General features: G+C 43.4%; 1 protein-coding gene across 12 annotated transcripts in view; it reads left to right on the top strand.

Moving 5' to 3' along the window:
- The window catches only part of PITPNM2 (phosphatidylinositol transfer protein membrane associated 2), a 123,472-nt gene that overhangs the window by 2,726 nt on the left and 98,675 nt on the right, over positions 1–22,071 (top strand). For 8 of the 12 annotated variants that reach the window (XM_030285940.4, XM_030285937.4, XM_012577986.5 and 5 more), the window contains exon 2: positions 11,887–11,986. The exons of 1 other annotated variant lie outside the window; for it this stretch is intronic. The gene's annotated coding sequence lies outside the window, so the exon portion shown is untranslated. Of the gene's footprint in view, positions 1–2,424; positions 2,608–11,886; positions 11,987–16,244; positions 16,265–22,071 lie in introns of those variants that run through there. 3 more of the 12 variants (XM_072935976.1, XM_072935977.1, XM_072935979.1) reach the window with 2 other exon arrangements.

The raw sequence follows: 22,071 nt of genomic DNA, 5'->3' as shown, positions 1-22,071 counted from the left end.
CCTTTATGGCCCTTAGATGCTTTTGTTGCCATCTAAACCGTGTACAGTAGCAGCTCTTTATCTTCTTAATAAAACTTTTTCTTGCATGTGTGTTCGGGAAACAATAATGGTTTGAGTAAACAATTCCCTGGTATGTTTTAGCAAAATTCTTTTTAGAACTTGGCAGAAAGGGTCAGAAGTGGTGCCTAAATAGTGAACTCCAAGGCTGTTGCTGACTATAGCCCGGAGCCTAATGTAAGTCACCTGAAATTGTTGGCTGTTCTCAGGCTTATGTGAGGTGATAAAGAAAATAAGAAGCCCTCAGTGTATGACTTTTGATTCTGATGAGCTTCACGAGGATCTTTTCCCCAAATGACAACTTCTTATTAAAATATCTTTTCTATTTTGGGTTTGCTGCTGATGGTGTGTGTCAATGCTTTGTCGCTTGTTGTGCATCTAACAGCCTGAGCATTTATTGTGATTTACCATCTGGCAAGTGGGAGTTTTATCTAACTTCTCATTTTACTTGACAGCAACCAGTTTGGAAAGACCTTGTCCTGATTTTTTTTTCCCCCCTAATAGAAATTATCAAAACTTAAAACTGACAATAGGGCTAAAAGGTTTTGAATTTAATTAATTACTCTCTTTTTTGTTACTGCTTCTGTGAGCTGGCCAAAGAGAGAAGCAGCACATCCTTCAAGTGAGCTAATTTAAAGAAGGTTCCCCCAGTTAGTCCTAAGGAGCATTTATCTTCGCTCTGCATTCAAATAAAACTCTTGTCATTCAGTTGCTGTCTTGGCAGCCTGAGTGGAAGGCTTTGGAAAATGGCAAGTGAAAGCTGATGCTTGCTCCTGAGTACAGTTTGACTCATGCCTTTCATGCATATTCACCATAATGTCCTGTTCCAGGACAAGCAGGATCCCTCGAGAAACATTTCTTCTTTTAAGGTGTTTTTCTTTTAGGCTTCCTCTTGTTAGAGACTTAAATAAGAGGAGAGGCTAGAAACAGGCATCCATGTGTTGCTTTGCTTTATTTCTATTTTCTTAGAAGGAAAAAGCAGCCCATGGTTTTCTTAACAGCCGATTTCTCTAAATGGTGAAGATGCCTTCTCATTTAATTTTAAAACTGGCTGACGTAGGGTGTGATGCAATTAATATTTCTGTTTATCTCCCCAAATTGGTAAAATATGCCTAAATTTAATTTTGAGCCCAAAAGCATCTTATAAACAAAAATGTTCTGTAGTTTTCAGTGTGAATGGAAATGGAATAATTAATGGGGGAGAGAGGAGAGAGTAAAGAAACCACTTTTTATTTATAACTTTATTTCCTGGGTGTTGGAGGAAATCCAAGTGCCACAAGATTGTACTGGGGCAGAGTCTGTCTGAGCTCACCCACGAACTGAAAGGGAATGTGGCTTCTCTAATTGTGGTGTCCATGCCAAGAGTCCTAGGAAAATTTAAATTAACAAAGTAACGGATGATATTTGGATGTTCTTAGTGTAAGAAGAAAACAATCTAGCCTGGTGCTGGCCCAGATCCTGTCACTACAGAGAATTCTAATCAGCATGATGCCAAGTCAATAGAGCTCCTGAAGTCAGGCTTGTGCATTTTCCATAGGAAAGAGGGTTTGCTGGTGTGACTGGATGGTGGTTTCAATTTCTCCTTTTAACTGAACTAATATTTCTTAGATGCTAACAGCAAAAAGCTTCAGTAAATCCCACTGGAGTATTTAGAAACCAGTTGGAAAAAGGTATCTTTCATTTTGAAGGAGGGAGGGGGAGGTGCAGGGGACCTCCGGAGGGATGGCAGGATCTGGAGACAGAGCTGCTTCCCCTTCCTGCAGCTCTTCCTGAGCGTGTGACACAGGGTCAGGCTTCAGAGGAGAGAAGAATTAAGAGGTTGCTTAGGCAAGTGGAGTTCTTGGGCAGATCTGGGTGCAGGGAAGAAGTCCAGTTGGCAGAGGGCTAAAACTGCCCTGGGGAGCTTGGCTGCACCTGAGGAGGTGCTGGCTTTGCAGGGAGAGGCCATCCTGGAGGGAAAGCAGTGCCTTTCTCCCTCTGGTTGTCCCTGTGCCAGGGCTGGTGAGAGGATGAGCAGCACCCTTGGGTTTGGTGGCTGGGTCAGTGCAGGGTGGGGGCCTGGCAGTGCCAGGGTCATTGTCCTGGGGTCATTATCCCGGGATTATTGTCCCGGGATCATTGTCCCGGCAGCCTCAGCCCTGGCGCCGGGCAGGGACGCACATGCCAGCGCCCTGAGTGTGCCCAGGGTGCCACTGAGGGCAGGGACACAGCACACACCTGGCTGAGGAAGGAGTGCTGATAGGAGCAGGGGCACCCACGGCAGAGTCTCGGTCTCCCAACAGCAGCACGGGCTGATTTTGGCTTCTCTGACCTACGTAGTGGCTGAGAACTCCAAATCGGATTTTTTTTTTTCCTGGCTTTAAACAGCCTCCAGAAAATATTGCTCAGACAGATTTGAAGACCTACAACATCCAGAAGTCTGCACCCCTGTGGACCTCAAGTTGTTTTCCTGCAAAAATAACCCAAGCTTGAGTACTGAGTACCTTGGATAGCGAGGACCCTGCACAGCTTTTGCAGTCCTGGCTTTGTGTGTTTGGACAGCTGAGACTGGTGAGTGCTGAGATGTGGGCACAAACCCTAAAACTCTCCTTGGCAGGAAAACGGGGGATTAGGTGAATTGGAGGGGTCCCTTGATGTGATGAGGAAAAGTGATTTGCCCCTCATGGCTTGCTTTAAACATTTCAGTCTCCAGTTGTAGACCAGATACTGGGATTTCTACTCAGGGGTTTTCCACCAGTTTCTGTGGTCTCATCATGGTGGGGGGAAGAAACTGAGATCCAGAAAATCCAGTAGTGGAACAGAGGTGGTTTGCTGTGAGCTGGTAATGCAGTTGGTGAGGACTTGGTGAAGAAAATAGTGAATGAACTGCTGAACGATTTGTAATTCAGCATTGGATAGGGATTCCTGTAGCGGCCAGGGAAGCTAACTCTGATTTGTTTGGATTGCTGGCACTTACATAACGATCAGGGAGCTTCGGGATACTAATTCAGGCTTAACCCTCAGAGCAGTGACCTGGGAAGGCATTTTAATGGTGTGATAACCAATTTGGAGGGTGAGAGTGTGTAATCACATCAGCTCGCTGAGGTATCTGGGCACCACAGGGGCGAGGCCGCCTTATCTCGGGCTCCAAAGAAGTTTGGTATTTACATGACTTAACTCTGGATGTGTAGAGGGGCCTTAATTCCATGATGTACTTTAGAAGGTTATGGGAGGATTTCAGGTTTTTCTGGTACAGCCAGCAGTTTAGCTTCAGCTGTGTTTTGTACAGGTGTTCATAAGGAGTTGGGTTTGGATCATTTTGTGTCTCTTTTCAGATGATTTGGATTGGAGTCAGAGTTGTCCATAAAACAACCTGGAGGGTTGTGGGCATTTCTGAAGAGGTAAAAAAAATAATGGGCTGCCATCAGCTACTACATGTTTGGAAGGAAGAGCAAAACAATTTCACATATGCATTTGTATATAAACGTGGTGTAATTATGTTTTGTATACATCAGAGGACAATTCATTGGGAATAATTTCACTTGTAATTTGTTTCAAGATCAATACCATAACTGAAATAACCTTCTAAAGGTACAAACATGGTAGAATCACTTTCTCTACGTGGGTGGCTTACCTATTTGAATGTTACCTTTTTTTTTAAAAAAAAAAAGAAGGAAATAGAGATTTTATATTTATCATATGAGATAAAATTGAAATCTAAATATTTACATCTTTTCACTGGATCTGGGGTTGAGCACCAGCTGTAGGCGTTGCCAAGCTGTTTAAGTTGTCTCCTCCACAGAGCAGGTTGATTCTCCAGGGTGGTGGCGAGATGGAGCCTCGTGTTTCTGCCTCTTATTTTCTAGCCCATCTCTGCATCTGGAAATCCTTCCCTCTGTGGGCTCTGTGACCCGGCCTCACGTTCAGAACTGCCGAAACATGCTAAAGCTAGACATGTGTTGTCTCCACCAGAATGCAGAGTAAACTGCAAGCTGTGAAACTGGAGGGGGAGTCTGGGACACGAGATGTAAATAATTGGAGATATTTGGTGGAAAAAAGCAGGAGGGGGAGGAAGGCCTCTCGCTTGATTTTTCTCTGCCATCCCATCTCCTCAATAACATTCTCTGTGCTCTTCACAAGCAAAGGTGGAGGATCCCTCATAGGAAATGTTGGAGGCACAATTCAGCAGAAGAGACACTAAAATTCCTGAGATTTCTGTCTCTGGTTTTGTTTTGCTTTCCTTGTTTCCCTGTTACTTTCTTGAGCAGGCTTGACATGGAGCTTTTAGGCTTCTGATCCACCAAAGTGAACTGATGGAGAACACATAGCCTGTTTTGTTCTAGCTCTCTTGTTTTTAAGGCTCATTTCTCCAAACTCATGGGACTCTTTGTTTGTCTAACCTGTCTCTGGCTTGTGATACATTTTTCCTTGTGTTAACTTCAACAAACAGTAAACATCTTCCTTCAGATATCCTCAGAAATGTGTTTAGCCTGGGCACAACTGTTTCTAATGAGACTAGAACAATTTTTAAATTGTTTTAAAATTGCTCTCTTTTGCTTACATTTAATACTTATAAATAAGTTTTTCAGAAGGGCACCTTCATCTAGCACACTGCCACTGTGAGAAAAAAAGGAGCACATTTGGACAAGCCTACTTGAAGGATGAAACTTCTGAGTGTTGCTCTGGCTTCCCAGTTTTCATTTATCCTTTTGTTCAAGCAGGGACAGATGGTTTGACTTGCTTTGGGTATCTTTAGGTCAAATCTTCTGCATCATGTCTGCCAAACATCTGGGCAGGGAGGATGGAAAGAGTTTCTGTCCTACCTGTTCCTTTTTACAGGTGCCCCAGCAGCAAGAGGAGTTTGACATAAAGGGGAGATTTATTTCACTGTCTAATGGAGCATCTGTATTATCAAAGGCAGATATGTCAGAGTACTTTCCCCCTCCCTGCTCTGTCTTTTGTTGTCTGAATGTCATTTTGGTGATAGAACTTGTGTTGTATTCCTTGTTATCAAAGTAGAACTGAAAAAAAAAAAAAAAGAGGTGATGCTGTGTTTTGAATGTTGTTACCAAAATCATCGGCTAAACCATGTAGAGTGAGGATTTTAATTCCTGGTTTAAAGACTGAGTATAATTCGGCTTTCAGACCTCCCATTTTTCCTAAATCAAGTTTATGGTAGCAGCAGCCATGAGTGTCAGCTTCTGATTATAAACAGATTTGGAGCCACTAAAAACCTCCTTGAAATCAGTTTGACAACTGTTTGAGAACCACCTTTTTAATATTCTCAGCAAGTTCCCTGCTGAGGTTTCTTGCAGCAGCCTTGTAGATCTTGTAGATGTTAGTCTTTCCTGCATATTTTATTTTAACTTGCTCATAAGCTTCCTAGGAGAATGCACATGGATAAGCTTTTCCAAGCTTTTTAAAATTTCATTTTTACAGGGAAACCTGGGCTCAGTGAGATGAGAGTTGAGTGGAAACTGGTTGTGCTGTGCTGGGGAGTGCAGCACCTTGGTGCTCAGAGCACCTTGCAGGGAGGTGCTTTTTGCTTTTATTTGGTTTTTTTGAGGCTGAATCCCAGTTTCTCCCCACAGTTTCTGACTCCAGGTGGGTCTCTGGACCAGCAGAGGGGAGGAGGATGTAGCAAATCCATCACCATGGGAGACAGTGGGACGGGATGGACTGGGGGTCTCAGGGTGCACAGGCTCAGGTGGGAGAGGGGAAGGGGAGATGGGCTGGTGCTGGTTTTTATTCCTGCAGCCTGTGACAGCCCCTGCTCTGAACCACTGGGCTCAGAAAACCTGAGCAGCTCCTCAGGGAGCATCACCCCAGGCCTGTGCTGCGTGCCCAGGGCTTTGCACTGCAGGGATCAAGGGATATTCCATCTGGAGGTGGGAAAAACAACCCTGGCAGCCTTTCTTTCTTCGAGGCTGCAGCGGGAGCAGAGTCAGGGACATATTTCCATTTGACTCATCTGTTGTTGAGATGGTGACACCCTTGAGTCACATTAAAAACGAGACCTTGTAGCTGAATTGGCACATCATGGAGCAGGTGTTTGCTGGGGTTTTGGGGGGTTGTCCTTGCTTAGGAAATTATTTTCCTGTTCTTTGAGATGGGATGAAATTGATTTATGGTGTTGCTGATGTTCTGGGTTAAAAATAACAGGAAAACCTGATTCAGGTGGAATGCTGGAAGTTAACTGTCAAGATAACCTGCTTGAAATAGTTGTAAAGGCCTAAAAAATAAAATAAAATAATAAAAAAGATGAGTGCCCAGTAGCCAGATGGTTGGAAGAGAACACCCCACGATCAATGAGGCAATATGTAAATATTTTCGATCATTACCACAGTACTGCTGTGTTGACATTGAAATTCAGAGTGTTATTCTGTGGGACTCCTCATTGATCAGCAGATGAGCTCTGATAAAACAGAGGATGAAAGCACAGTGCTGAGCATTATTATTGATTGTGGATTTCATTGACAAGGACAGGCTTCCATCAAGGGCTAGGAATGGATTTCAGATGCTCTTGAAGCACGGTGCTGAGCCACTGTGTTTCTTCCCTGGCTGTCAGCTACCAATTAAATGGTGTTTTATTTCTTGAGCTGCTTTATTTAAGGTGAAATACTGCATAATTGACTAATTTTTCTGCGCTAATTGCTACAGTTATATGGGAAGGGGCAAGGTGGAAGCTGACACAGAGTTCTCTGCTTGAAGTATTCCTGGCTAGAAATGACTGGAAAATAATAAAACAGCTGAATTTTTTTTTTTTTTTTCAAAAAAGATCCTCCTCAAAGCTGGTTGTAGAGACCCTGTCTGGCTGAGTCACTTAGAAACCTTCACGGGGTGATGGCATTCTCATGAATAAAACACGAAGTTACTTTGGCACACACAGGTGCTGAACCCGCCCAGAAGCTTTTTCCTTTTTTTTCTTCCTTCTCCTTTAAAAAAAAAAAAAAATCCTATTGGTTTTACTGCTCTCATAGGGGAGTCTGAAGCTTGACACTAAATGGACTCTGTTGAAAGCTGGTTTGGGAAGGTGATGTGTGTGGGGAGCAGGTTGCCACCTTTGTGTGATATTAAATGTGATTCTTACTGTTTTACATAGACTGGTGTGAGGTTCCTAAAAATCTTATAAGTATGCATATACAGTGTAGGGTTTGAGTTTTTTATTTTTTTTTCTTGCAGTTGATCAGAGCAATGGGTTGTAACATTTCCCATTTCATATAAGGGAATAAAGACCTTTAGGAAAGGCTTAATGACTTGTAAGGAAAGAGGGAGAGGGCTCTTGGCAAATGAAAAGCTCATTATAGCTACAGCAGGGTCCAGAGCCCAGGCAGCTTCTGGAAGCATTTTGCTGTTTGTTTTTCCTCCCTTTCCCTTGGGTCTGGCTGCTTACAGTGCAGCCAGACCTTGTGCTCCTTTGGGAATGTAACCCCAGGGCACTTGGAGGGTCCAGATGCTACAAACATCAGAGAGGGAAAAATGGTCTCGGTGCCTTTCCAAGCTGCTTGTATTTTCCAGTTAACTGCTGCATTTCTCTTGCATGTTGATTAATTTCCTGGCACGTCCTGAAGCCTGTTCCTCCGATTAGAGTTCTTCAGGATTTTGAATTTATTTCCTTGTGGTTTGTTGGTTTTTAGTTGCTCACTTGTATCCCCTTAGTGCTTTCAGGTGGCTGGTAGGAGAACAGAATCCACCTTTTCTGAGGATAAAAGACTCTGGAGACTCTCTGTGGTCTGAAACTGATGCTCCCAAACCATGGGCATGTGATGTTTGACCACAGCTGACACTCGGTAGGACTTAGAATTTATTAATGCAGATTGGGCAAGATCAGGAGGCTGAGCTAGAGCAGCTGTGGTGATCATGAGGAACAGTTGTGCTGGTTCATTTCTCCCTGCAAGGCGGTGCTGTCAGTGCCTCTGACTTTGCAGAAGCCTTTTTATTGCCTGTGCTTGGCAGGGCTCTGGTCCTGAGGCCGGTGAGTTGTGGTTTGGGGTTGTCACCAGGTGTGTTTGTGCAGGTAATGGTGAGGAGGGAGCTCTGCCCATCCCACCAGTAGAAAGTGATTTAGTGGTGGCAGCGATGGTGCCTCCTGGAAGGACTGAAAAGTGAAGTGCAGCACATCAGTTCAGCAGAGAAGCCTTCAGAAGCCAGCAGAAAGCATTTTATAATTAATTAATCATCTTCCATGGAAAGGTAAATGCCAGTTCTGTTAGTGCAATGTGGTGTTTTCAACATTGGTGCTAAAAACGAGCCGTGTGGCACCTCTGCCTCTTGGCAAAAGATATTTACATGTGAATCTGTCTATGAATAGCTGTGGTCTGTTTTCCTGTGCCTCGGGTGCTGCTCCAGAACCAGAGGTGGTCTTTGATTCCGTTCTGGACTTCTCCAGTGCCCAGATGCTTCCCTGAAAGCCTTTCAAGGAAGGGAGGGAGTTTGTAATGTTCCTTTTTGCAAATCACCCATTATAAAAATGTTGTTGCAGCCTTTTGGGAGCTCTTGTATTAACTCACATTTCTGTGTTTTTGTTGCGTTGCTTTTTCCTGGTGGTTTGGACAAATGTGCCCCTTGTTTAACAATGCTGAATCCTCCCACACTTCAGAAGTTTAATTTTAAAGCAGAAGCAGTTTTAACTGTGTAATTGATTTCCATTTAGCACAGAATGTTTCTGAAATGCAGACAGGGTTAATGATTATAGAAGAGGATGAAAACCTGACAATTTTTAAGTTTAAATTTTGTCTTGGTAATCTGTTCTCACACCTAAAAATAAGTAAATTAAGAATAGCATCAGCGAGGCCTCTGCAAACTGCAGTGACTTTAAAAAGTGATGACTTGGGAATACAGTCAAGGTGAATTGTTTATGATCATTCCAGAAAACAAGTTTCATAAATGTCATAATGTCCTAGGCTACATTAATTATCTATTACTTTTAGTGTTTGCTGCAGAGAAAAGGCCAGTGTTTCTGTTTTCCCAGAGGCAATACTTTCACTTTCTCTTGTACAGAAATGTTTTTGCTTTTAATCACTTTTGATTGCAGTACCATTAACAAGCGTGCAGAGAAATCAGTTTTTCTCTTTGGAACAATTGCTACAGACTTTCTGTCACTGAAAAGAAGAACTTTTGTCTTCCTTCCCTAATCTACAGCACAGGGGAAAAAACCCAACCGACTCAATTTTTTACAATTTATTTGCCAAAGTGCAGGTTGTAGTGGATGGTCCTTTTGGGAGGATGGTGTCTGGCATATCCAGCACCTAGAGAGACTTGTCTTGCTTGTGGAAGATGGGGAGAGAATGGATATGGACAAATCCCAGTGTGCTTGAGGAATGAATTATTGTATAACCCATAAAAATTGGTAAGGCTCAATCAGGCTGGATGTGTATTGAGTTAAAAACTACCTAGCTATACTGAATCCTTTTAAAAAAGAAAGGTAATGTGAGGATTCTTGTTTACTTGCAAATCATAAGGATGGAATGGCTAAAAGGACTGATGAAATACTTGCTTTCATTAAAAGGCATTTAAAATTCAAAGGCAAAGCAAGATTAAAATGTTGTATTTAAATATATTTCCATCATACAAATTTGAATAGTTGCTTTAGAGGGAAAGTCCTTTGGGCTTTGCATCATCGTATTGTATATAACAGTAGGGGAAGAAACACTTTACATTTCCTTTTATGGAAAGAATTTTTACTTAAAGCATTCATTAAGAATTTAGTGGGTTAATTCTGCCCCAAAATACACACACAACGTACTGGCACAGGTATCAAATAATCAAATATTTTTTCTTCAGTTATAAAGAGGATGTAATTTTAAAAGTAGTGGTGATTTTCAGTGTTCATTTTGTTGTGAGCCTGAAGAATTTATTTTATTTATCTTCTGGTCTTGACTGTATTAATGTTGGCAGCAATATCAATAGTCAATGAAAGAAAAGAAAACTTAAGATTCAGCTTTCAAATAAATTCTGATCAGATCCTGAACCACAGGGACACATACTGGACCTGTGGTTTCCAATTCTGACAGATCCAATCTAAAATGTGCATCATAGAAAGTTTTGAGATAGGTTAAGCAACTTGATGCCAAACACTTTCAATATTATTATTATTATTATTATTATTATTATTATTATTATTATTATTATTATTATTATTACCACCCAGCCTGGGAAAGCAGAAGTGCCATTTGGGCTCTATGTGCCTGGCTCAGCTGTGAATCAGCAAATGACGTTAATAAGCGTTTGTGGACTAAATATATTTTTAAGCTGTCTGGCTGCTTGCTCCTGGTGAGATTTCTGAAATTAATGGTCCTGAAACGTTACTCGCATTGGCTCTTCCTCCAGGATGAATCTGACCTGTGCAAGCACTATTATATTTTTTAAATTGCTGTGCAAGAAGTTACAAGAGTGAAGATCAGTTACTGGGTTTTTTTTAAGCTGTTGGCAAGACATAAATTTATGTTAACTGAAGCAGTGTTTGCAGCTAAAGGTATTGATGCTTTTCCCAAACATTTCAGGTTCTTTAGGGGAGGGAACAGAGTGTATTGATGTTTTATTTATTTTTTGTGTAACACTTTGGTAGCAGGTGCTGGTATTGAGGCTTGGATCCAAGTCCCAGTCAAGGAGATGTGCTTTTAGTTGTGTGGTTGTGGAGCCAGATTTGCATGTTCCAGTGCAAAACACAGCCCCTCTGCTGGGAAGGAGAATGGGGAATGGGGAAGGACAACTGGGGAAAGGGATATTTCTGCTAATGGGCAGTTCTGTGAGATAGAGGCAGTTTTAATGTGAACATGTGGCAACAACAATGTTCCCTGCTCCATCACCCTGTTAGACCAGTGCTGTGAGAGCCCTGGCTGCTGCTTGGAGGACAGAAAAAAGACATTAAAGAAGACCTAAAGGAACCTGGATATACTTGGGGAGATCATTAGTAGAGAGGGGAGTGGAGAGCACATGTGTGTGCCCTAAAGTGCAACCCAGCTGCTTTAAAAGCAGCATTAAAACCATATTTAAAAAAAAAAAACCCAGCATTAAAACCAGTTTGCAGTGGTTGGAGGTAAAGATGAGACTGCCCAAAGGAATCTCTTGGAAAGGCACTGGGGCTGCTTGGAATGTTGAGCAAGCTATAACTTGCTCTGCAGGCAGTGTTACATGTTCCTTCTGCCCTCAGCCCTCCTGACAAAAATCAGCCTTGGGGGAGAGCAGGTGGCTGGAATAGGAGTGTAAATGGTGCCTGGGCTTTCCTGACCTGGGTTTGCCCTCCTGGGTGCTGCTGGTTCTCCAGCCCTGTCTTTGTTCCCTGTGGGAGCTGCTGTCTCCGTGCTCCTCCAGTTGTGGAAGGATTTGTGGGATTACAAGGGCAGCTCCAGCTCTGTTTCCACCCTCAAACGTGGGATCCCACCCAGGCTCTGGGGCTCCCTGGAAGAATCTGTGATGTGCTGGGTTTGTCTGTGGTATCTCTTCCGTGGAAGTCACCAAGCTCCAAGTTTACAAGGGAAATGCTTTGAGGAGAAGTGGTGTACAGAGGGAGCACGTGAGAGTGGTCAGTGCAATGCATGTGTTTTTTTCTTCTCTCATTTTTTTGCTTCTTAATTTCCATGAGTTAGAGATGACGATGACTCATGGTTTGGAACACACTTTAAATCCCTGAGGTGCTCATTGCCGCCCACCATCACGTATTGAATTTCTGACATACCGGAGGGATGTCTGCAGAGAAACTCTGATGTGCAATTATAAAATGTTGTAGCTTTATGTTGTTTGCATAAGAGCCATTAGCATGGTGTAACTGGAAAAATAATGCAGCTTTATTCTTGTTCTTGATTTCCCATGGGCATGGCAGTTCAGCAACTGTGTTCTGTCTTTTTCTAGGATGTTGACACATGTGGACCAACACTGACATCCTTTTTCAGCGATGCTGTTTTTTCTCCCTTCTGCATTCAGAATCATCTAGAGAGATTTTTTGCAGAAGGTAGGTTCTGACATTTCAGCTGTTCTTCTGGGTTAGAAAAAAAAACCATTTAGGTGTTACTAGGGAGAATGGTAATTTGTCTGAGGGATACTAACTTGCTGATGGTGAGAGATTAACTTTAGCTTGGGTTCCACTTGAATAAATGCTTGGGGAAAATGTGGTAAAATGGAGGCTGGAGAATGGCTGCAGAAGCTCTGTGAGAAGGGCTTGGCAGTCACAGGACATGGTTGGCTTAAATTACCAATGCACACACTTCTTTTGAAAGCAAGCTCACACTCCTTGCCTTTTTCTGTTTAGTCAGCATCCTCTTCTCCTTAAAATATTTCAAATAAATAAATTAAAAGGGAGAATGGCTGCACAGGATATGCAATTCATATAATTTTTAATTTAAATCTTGAGTGTGTTTTTTTTTCTCAAAAAAAATCTTAACCTTCTTGATTTTATTTTATTTATTGGTATTGAAATAAACAGTGGTACAGCCTCATTTGCTACCATCAAATTGTCGTTTCTACGTTTCTTTGTCCTCTGAACTTTAAATTTGTTTTACATGAGATGCATAACTTTTCAATAAGCAGTGTGGAAGGGGAAGCAGTTACCTGTGGTGGCTTTTAACAAGGAAAAGTGAAGAGGGTGTTTTTATGAATGTGTGTACCTGCTACTCCTTTATTCTGTAACCTTTGCAGTGTTGCTTGGGGGTTCACTGTGTGTGTCCAGCTCCATCCAAACCTCTTGTGTGAATTTTAGAAATGTATCGCATGGTGTGAACTCTCACTACAAAATTAGTGGCTGGAGTTTTTTTGGTAGACAGGGTGTCAGCCTTTAGCCTGATTGCACAGTTCTGCATCATCTTATTTTCCTCCAGTACATTGCTCAGCACATTAAGTGTTTTTTCCTTTATCCAAAATGGTCTTTTTGACTTCACCGAATGTTTCTTTGGGGTGATACTAAAACTTAACAATAGTCAAGTTTTGCTTCAAGAGCAACAAATTGCTGAGAGGAAGAGAAGGAATAAATGAGTTTGGATCTGAGACTGTTAGCTTAGCAGACTGAAATATGTTTTCAGTCTCTCTGGGTTTATACCTCAGGGTCACAGCAGTTACACTGAGACTGCAGTGACACCAGCTCTGTATTAACATGCAATATCTTTATCAGAAATTGTTGAAAACTAGGGGTGATTTCAATACCTCAATTGTCTCCTGTCAGGAAATTGGTTCCCAGTGAATTCATTGCCATTCTCCAGGTTGATTTCCTTCCTGAAGCCTCTCATTGGGATTAGCAGAGCCCAGTGCCAGGCTGGGTAGGCTGCTCCCAGTGCTGTGTCTTGTCCCTCTGTGCAATACCTGATTTCCTCGGGAGAGAGCTCCTGCCTGCCCACTGCAGTTCAAAGGAGCTGTGGCCAGGTCTCTCTGGGATCAAAAGCTGCCAGCAGCAGCTTTAATAGAGGAGCTTATTCTCAGAGAGGCATTAATTGCCATGTAAGTTTGTGCTGCTGTGCTGAGGATGAACATCTGTATCCCAAGAGCTTTGCCTCCTGTTTTAGGTCACACACTCCCCCACAGGCTGTTGTAGAGGGAGCATTTTTCTCTGAATTAGCCATAACAGCAGAGAAGAAATGCAATCCTTGGCAGAGCTTAGGGTTTGCTTTGCCTCAAGGCTGAGGCTCCATTCATTTAGCTTTCCTGAAGGATTTTACAGGGCTGATGAGGTGCCCAAGTGGTCATTAATTCTCTGGGTAGGTGAGGGGAAATTGCCTCCAGAACGTTGTTCACAGGAAAATGAATTCCCACTCTTGCGTCACCAGAGAGGAGTAACGTCTGTGAGTTGGCAGGTAGGGAATGTAGGGAGAGAAATGGGCTTTAAACCTTGTCAGGGAATGCAGTGCTCATGGAGACAGGAGTCCAGTGCTCATGTCCAGGAAAATGCTGTAGGCACTGGGTTATTTCCCCCTCTGTTCTGCCAGCATTGCTGTGCAGCCTTTTGTTTTTCCAAACCTGAAGGCTTTCAATCCAATCCACTGGACAGAGTGAAAATGTTGGGAGAATGCTCCTCTGCAAGTCATTCTTGGGAGTATTTTGCATAGAACTATTTCAAAATCTAGGGAAGTGTCCTCAATCCCTGCTGTGAGCGGAGCCCGAGGGAGGCGTGTGCAGACGTGAGCTGTGTGTGCCGGTGATGTTGGGAGCTGTGGGACCTGGCAGACAGCCAGGGGGGAATGCAGTGTGATGAGGAGATGGATGGGGAGGGACCTGCTGCTCTGTCCCTCAGCATCCTCACTTCCAGCTCTCCTGGGCACTCTGCTGCCTTTCTGTGCTTCCATGGCTCCTGCAGAAGCCTGGATGGGATGAATGTGCTCTGTCTGTAAGAAGAGGCAGAGGCTGACATTGGGCAGGAGCGTAATTAGAGGGGAAGGTAGATGAGGTTGAATCCAAGGGTGCCTGAGAAGATGTGAGGCAGGTTGGGCACAGGGGACTTGTCCCCTGGGGAAGTGATGTCCCCTCTAAGCAATTTGTAATGCCACTGAAGGAATATGTTGTGTCCTGTCAGAAGGAAGCACAGCTTTGCTTTGCAGTTGCCTCCTATTGTCCTTCCAACACTCCCTGCCTTGCCTGCAGCACCTGTCCCTGTGCTGTGCTGGACTGTGATTTTCCACCCCTGGCTGGGATGTGACCAGCTTTGCTCCTTACAGAGCCTTATGTCCTTTTATATGGACACAAAATGGGCCTGAACCTTACTTCTTCTGCACCTTGTACTTCAGGGGACTTATGTGGGACCCATGACATGAGAATTGTCACTCATAGGGGTGAGTTTGTGGAAACTGACTGAATGTGGAGAAATCCGTCTTCATGTTGGATCCTTCATCAACCGGATTGAAAAACTCACAGTAAAGATCAAGGGGATAGCACTCCAGGGAGCTGGGTGATGGCTGCTTTTGTACTGCCAAGGAGAGGAACCCTGTTTGGCAGCATGATGGAGCAGCACAATTGTGACATTCCCCTGTCTCAGTGTGTAAAGGTTGGCTTGTTACTGTGCCAGGCAGGGAGAAGGAGGAGCTGCTGAGAGGTGAGGAAAGGAGAATGGGATCTTGTAAAGGTGGGAGAGAGTTACAGGTAAACCCATATAGACCTGCCAGGATACAGATGTTTGGAAAGGCACAGAAGGATCCCTTTTCAAAACAAAGAAGGGATCTACAGAGTCTCCTGTATAATCTGGCTCTATGAAATTTCTCATGGAAATGGGTGAGTTTTACTTTTGGTGGTTTTCCTCCTTTTACAATAGAAACAAAAGACATGAGGAACTGTTTGGACATACATCTTTAACTGAGAGGAAAAGGCTGTGATGCTGCTGTGGTTGTAACCACAAACTAACTGACAGTTTCCTGCTGCAAGTAACTTTCTATAGATCTAAACCTCCTGCATATGTGTTTTTCTATGCTGTTTAAATATCTGAGGAAGATTCTGTTGCTGCTAGGCTTCTATTTTTTGACGAAGTCTTTGTTATAATTTTGGGGGATGGTGGCATGAAGAGAGATACCAACTTAGGTGGAGTCCAAAAAATTTATTTATTTTACAATCTGGTTTAATGCAGAAGTGGAAAAGTAACACCATTGAATCAGACTGGTTTTGCAGTTACATTTGCATGTACAAAGCTCTGTTTATTTCTGAGGAGAAAAGATGTCATCATGGGAACCTGCTTGTGTGGCTGAGATGCTTCATCCAGTAATTCCATGGCATCATTACTAGCTTCTAATTCTCCTGCCTCCTTCCCACCCTTCTCCCCTGTGATGTGTTAAATATCACAGCTGCAAAAATGAGGGCACGTTTTTTCCCTGCTGTTCCCATTCCAGCTGGAAAACTTGGACAGAACCTTCCCTTGTGGTTTGTGATACTGTAAATAAAGGCTTGGGAGGTCACACGTTTTCCATCTCAAGTTATTTTGATTCCCGAGCTGGAATTGGAGAGGAGGAGGAGGGAGGAGAGGAATAAAAATAAAAACAAAACCTCAAACTGTTGTAGCTTATTGTGGGAAAAGCAGCTCATTAATGCAAAAGGGAAGCAATTGGAAAAAAGGCCTTTGCAGAGAAGACTTAGTCTTTGACTGAAGCTGCAACTTGGATAATTAGGGTCAAAGATTTCAAAGGATTCTTCTGTAAAGCTTTGAAATAAAAGTTATCTACAAAGCAGAGGCCCCAAACACCAGCTGCTGTGATGTGGGGCTGTTGCTGGGCAGTTGTTCTCTGCCTTAAAAGGTGCATCAGCTTGACTCTCTATAGGCATGTGGGTGAGTAATTTTACCTGTGTCCCTCTGAACATGGTTACTCATACTCTTAAATGTCAGTTAAGTGGGCTTTAAGGGTGGAGTTGAGAAATTGTGGTTGTGGGTCTCGCTGGCTGTGGTCGTGTTCGCAGCCTGGGCAGTACCCCGTGGACTGAGGCGTGGGGGGTGGGAAACCTGTTTGCACATTTTATCAGCAGCAGTGGTGCAGTTCAGCCTTCTGAAAATCGCCACAGAATCGTGGCTGGTACTGCTGCTGTTCACAGCTGCTGTCCCACATCTGCAGGCTTGGGCTCCTGAGCTGTGTCCCTTCTCATGTTGGTGTTTGAGAAAACACTGTTCAGGCTTAACCTTATCATATTTCTCTCTTTTAGTATTTGTATAGTCATGTTTTGGATTGAGTAAGAAATGAGCTCAGGACAAGGTCCACTGGGCTTTACTACTTGGTGGGGATATGCTGGGTGTGATGAACGTTGGCTTAAAGAGGAGACACTAACACTTACTGGTAAATTGTATTGCTCACTTTAGTGGAGTTCTGAAGAGACCTTTTCCTGGTAATGATCTTTTCTGTTGGCTTTTTTATCAAAACAGGATACAAAATGTGAATATAATTTGTCACTGCAGAACTCACATTTTATCTTGACACTGCAGAAGTATTTCTTTTTCCATAAACTGTTATATTTGTAATGTACAGCAGGAACAAAAGAGGAACATTCCACATCTAGATGTTAATCTCTGCACCGGGTAGTCTTTAGATTCAATAACTTTTCTTCCTTGATCTTCTTTTCCTTTTTTTTTTCTTTAATAGGCACAGGACATATGGACATAAAAAATAATGGCCCAATTTCACCCCTGCTGTAGCTCATTGACGTCATTAAAGCTACAGTAGGGATGACTTGGCCCAGATTCTTTAAAAATAAGACCTGATGAACAGCCTCTCCTGGAAAAGCTCTGTGGAGAAGGTTGTCCTGAGCACAGCACAGAGCAGATGTGATGCAACTCACCCTGACATTCGATACCATTCTCCTTGATGCCTTCCAGTGAGGTGCTGGGCCCTTCCTGGAGGGGACAGAAGGCTGCAGGTGTATTCCAGATGTGCTTTCATGTCATAATAGTGTGATGGAAAGAGGCAATTAATGAAGTGAGAGAAGGGCACTTAGGGCAGAGGCAGGCCTGGGTGGAAACCTCACTTGCTTGGAAGCTGTCTGTGCCTGAGGACTGGGCTTGGCACATGGTGAGGCAGAAGATGGAAATGTAGAATTATCTGTGAAAATCTGTTGCCCTGAGCAGGTTTTTAGGGAGATTGTTTAAGTGTGTTTTCTATTTTTGTACTTTTTCCTCGCATCCTCTGCGATGTCTGGGTCATTGCCACACAAGGATCAGCCATCTGAATGTGGCAGTTCCTGGCATAAAGGAGCACGGCAAGGTTCAGTATCTCAGGGTAGCTCTAAAGTGCAGCTGGTTTTTCAGGGCATATTTCTCTCCTTAGAACTAGGCATAGAAATAGAAATTCCAGGTAACATAGATCAAAAAAGGCAATGTGGATCATGGTGAAAATAGCAGATGTGACCTTAAGTGCCGAGTCTGAATTAAGCTGAAAAATGAGCTTTCAGATCTGAACAGAGTGAATTCAGAAAGGTGAAGATGTGAAAGGTTTTCAAGAGCTGTTGACTACTTTCTGTTTACTGAAATAGTGGTGGCAATTCATAGATGGTGACTCCGAAAATCTTCACGCTAACGTGCAAAGTGAGTGTTTTACTCACTCTTATTTATAACTGCAGGAAGAAACACCATTTAGAGAGCAGTCAGAGCCCCAAAGCTGTATCTGAGGTGGGTGAATGCCTGATCACTTTTTGTACAGCCACTATTCATTGCCCACAGTATCTTTAATTTAACTGAATCCTTGGTGGTTAACTGTGCCTGGCCAAGCCAGGTTCTCTTGCAGTGATTCCAAGAAATCAGATAGTTCTTTTTCCAATGCCAGATTCTTCTGGTCCATTGACTATAACTGCAAGAACACATAGTTCCCAAGGAAGAAAATGCTTACTGTGTTTTTGGTGACAGCTGAAGCTAACTTGGGGGAGGGCAAGATGGAGCAAATGGCACTTGTCTGCTTATGAGAGCATGTTCGTTTTAAGGGAATTTGAGTTGGAAAGTTTTTTGCAGTGAAAAGCCAGAATAGTGTCAAAGTGACATTGACTAGTATAAATAGTGAAAGGAGAATTAAATCTTTAAAATATAATCAGTCCTTTGATTAGTCATCCAAAACTCTGCTGGTAAGGCAGTGAAAGAAGTCTGGGCTTAACCTGATAAATGTCCTTCTAATGGTGGAAAAAGTCAGAAAACCCAAGAATTTAATTCATGATATCCAGAGAGGTCATGAAGCAGCTGGCAGCAGAGTGCTAAGGAAGAGTATTAATCCTAGAGGAAACAGGAGGAAAAGGTAACTGAAAACTCTGCAGCCTTAAAGACTTTTGGAAGTAAAAAATATTTGTTGTAATGCAGATAAAGGTGATTAGCTTATTTTATTGCATAGACTACACCCTTGTCTGATTAAACTATCTTGCTTTGAAGTTCTCTTTCCTTGTATTGTCTTCTTCATCCATTTAAAGCTCCGCTTTGTCATTGTGGGTGGACCTGTTCAGGATCTAACCCTGCTTTTACTGAGGGTAAAAGCAAAATGTGATGGGTGTGAAAAGAACCTGCCCTGAGACTTGAAGTGAACCCTCACCATCTCTCTCTAACCAGACTGATGAACTGCATGGATTGAATATTTATGCCAGTTCCAATAAAACCTTGATGATTGCAGAGAAGGGTTGAAGAGAGGATTCTACCCGAGTAAAAGAATGTATGAAAATTTTAAATTGCATATCTTTGTGACTGACCTATAGCAGTTAATTTTCCAGAGCCAAGGCTTCATTGTCATGAGTTTTAGCAGAGTAGAGAAATGATTAATTTCTGGGGCATACAGAGATCTTTCTTAATAATCAGAAGCGTGACATCTGCTTGAAAATACAATTTTTCAGGAAGGAGGGGAGCTGTAAATGGGCAGCAGCTCCTTGTTATGGATGCAGTCAGACAGAGCACAGGCATCCCTGTGCCCCAAGCCTGGCTCTCTCTCTGTGGCACTTGGGCAGTGCTGGGAAATGATGAGCTACAGCCAAGTCTGGTTTCCCTCAGCGCGTGGATGTCACGCTGCACACACGTCCCCAGGCTGCAGGAGGTTATCAGGGAGATAACCTGGCTGAACCCCAGCCACTTGTGATGGGATCTCAGCTTCACAGGCTCCAGTGGAAGCTTCAGGAAATTCCAGCTCCTACTGAGGCAGTGTTGTGTGTGTTAATCCCTGTGCAGGGGCTGTGAGGGGAGAGAAGGATTCACCAGCACTTGAACTGACAGACTCATGTGCCTGTTTTGTTTATGAAGAGTTACAAGGTGAAATCAATATGCAGATCAAAAGTGTTCTGAGTACCTAAAGAAAATCCTTTGACTGTGGTTTCTGCATCATCCCAGCAGGATGGATTTTCTTTAAATTAAAAAAAATAGAAGGAAAATGAGGGGGAGGCAAAGATCATCTGTATTTATTCAGATTAAAAAGGAGTGTGGAGATGGGGCTGTAGGGCGAAGGGGAACTGTTCAGTGCTGAAGCAGAACTTTCAATTTATTTGATGGGAAATTTTAATCTATTCTGGATGATTTAACTGCTAAGCTCTAGACTCACTTCAGCTCATCACCTGCGAAGTGCTTGGGTTCCACTGGGTACTCTCAAGTCCTGCAGAGGCCCATGAGGTTCAGCTCTATTCCTAAGAGCTCACAGAGGGTAGGAAAGAGTGAGGTAAAGGAAACTTTTTAAAACCACTCTTTGTGTTTATAAAAGAACAAAGAAAATAACCTTTAAATTAATTTGAGCTATCCCCTTGATCAATGACTCTTCATTGTCCATTAATTCTTTTGTATATATAGCTAGAAAGCAGCCTACCAACAAAAGTTCGCTTCGTTTCTTACTATTTTGAGGTTTATTTTGATGGATTATGTTTCTAGGTAACAGTTGAAGGTTATTTCTGGGAAATGCTGCCAGAATGTTTATTAACATGTGACTAGACGCAGGTAGAGTCCCTTGAGAAAATCTGGCTCTTCTGTGCACTCTCAGCGAGGGGCAGTGACTGTGCTGAAGGGTGAGAGTCCTCCCCTTCCCTGCCCACGCTGGGCCTGGAAATAACTCTGTCAATAGTAGAAATGTCACAGCAGGAATGACTCGCTGGATGTGCCCAATCCCATTTATCTAAATGAGCTGTGATCCTGGATTTAACATGCTGTTTCATAGTTGAGATAAGAGTCACATGAATTAGATTATTGTTGGGAAAAAAATAGAGGGGTTCTGATATAAATACTTCTGTGGGAAGTTTGGAGAGCATTAGCAAGTCTTTTTACTTTTATGAACAGCAGTGGTCAAAGCAGTTTCCTGCAAGAGATGCTTTCCACATGATAGGAACTCTAGTCATTAAAAAAGCATGAATCGGATTAAGAAGTGTAGGGTTATTTTAATTTGCCTTTGAGTCTTCAGATGTCAGTGCAAGCTTTAATCAGCAGCTGTGCCACTGAGGAACCTCCTTGTGACATGGAAAAGGAGGATGTGGGCAGAGGTGGTTCAGGGGCTCCCCTGCAGCCTGAAGGGTCCTGCCCAGCTGCTTCTCAGTTCTCCACGATTGCATGAGCCCTCTTGACCCTTTTGTGCCTTGTCAGCAACGCAGCCAAAGGTGTCCCTGTGGTTTGTGGAGCTGAGGACGTGTTCAGCAGAGGGGCAGTTGTGTGGACAGTGGGGTGGGTGCCCAACAGCACTCCTGCCTCAGTGTGAGACTCCTGGGTACAAACACATGGCAGAGGTAGTACAAGTCTTGTGACATCAACAGCTGGCAGCTGGCTGTCTCCTGGGCAGGTGTCTGATGTCTTTCTTTCAGTTGGACTTCAAAATGCTATTTCTCCTTCCTTCTGGGAACTTTCTCTGCATGTGAAACAAACTCCTGGAGCGCTTTGTCTTTAGTTTCACATCACCCTGAGGGCTTGTGATGCCCACTGCTTTGAGCACCTGGCTGTGTTCCCTGAGGTTCAGTGGGAGGTGCAGGAATGGTGAACATTAACAGCTCAAATTCTTCTTTCTGTGTGTGCTTAATAAGCAAAACATCATCTGTGTTGTTTCAGAGGCAGCGATGAGCAGTTCTCTCCTTCCCTGTGTTCTCAGGGCATGGATGCTCAGTTCTGGCCCAGTACCAGTGATTCTGTCAGGAGGCAGAAGCAGGAGGGCACGGAGTGTGTCCCTTCTCGAGGCCATGGTGGGTACAGCAGTGCTGAATTTCTGATAACCCTGAGGGGAGGAACTGTCCCAGCACTGTGACTTCACTGGGCATTCTTAATGCTGATGTCTGAGTGGATGGCTGTGTTCTGCAGGTCATGATCAGGGAAAAGGCATATTCCCTGGACAGGGTGGCAGGAAGTGCAGGAGGTGGGGCAGCAGGAAGCAGTTTTATGATCCTGAGCTCCTGTTGGTACAAAAGTTGCACTTGTTCTTATTTCTGCTCTGGCTCTGTGCTCTTGGCAAAGCTTATGTTTAATTCTGTGGGATGTTCAGGGCAGTACCTGCCATCTCTCTAGACAGCTGTACTCACTCCTCTTGTTATCACCATAGCTGTTCACTGTTGATAAAGGAGAAGCAGAAGAGGAACCAGGATCCTGATACTTGAGAACAGGGTAACACTTTAATTTGAATTGTCTCTTGCAGCTGACAGAGTCCAGGTACTATGGAGATCTGCCTCCTT

Source organism: Taeniopygia guttata, chromosome 15 (assembly GCF_048771995.1).
Source record: "Taeniopygia guttata chromosome 15, bTaeGut7.mat, whole genome shotgun sequence".
Taxonomy (NCBI): domain Eukaryota; kingdom Metazoa; phylum Chordata; class Aves; order Passeriformes; family Estrildidae; genus Taeniopygia; species Taeniopygia guttata.
The sequence above is the reverse complement of the archived record's forward strand: the minus strand, read 5'-3'. Positions and strand labels throughout refer to the sequence as shown.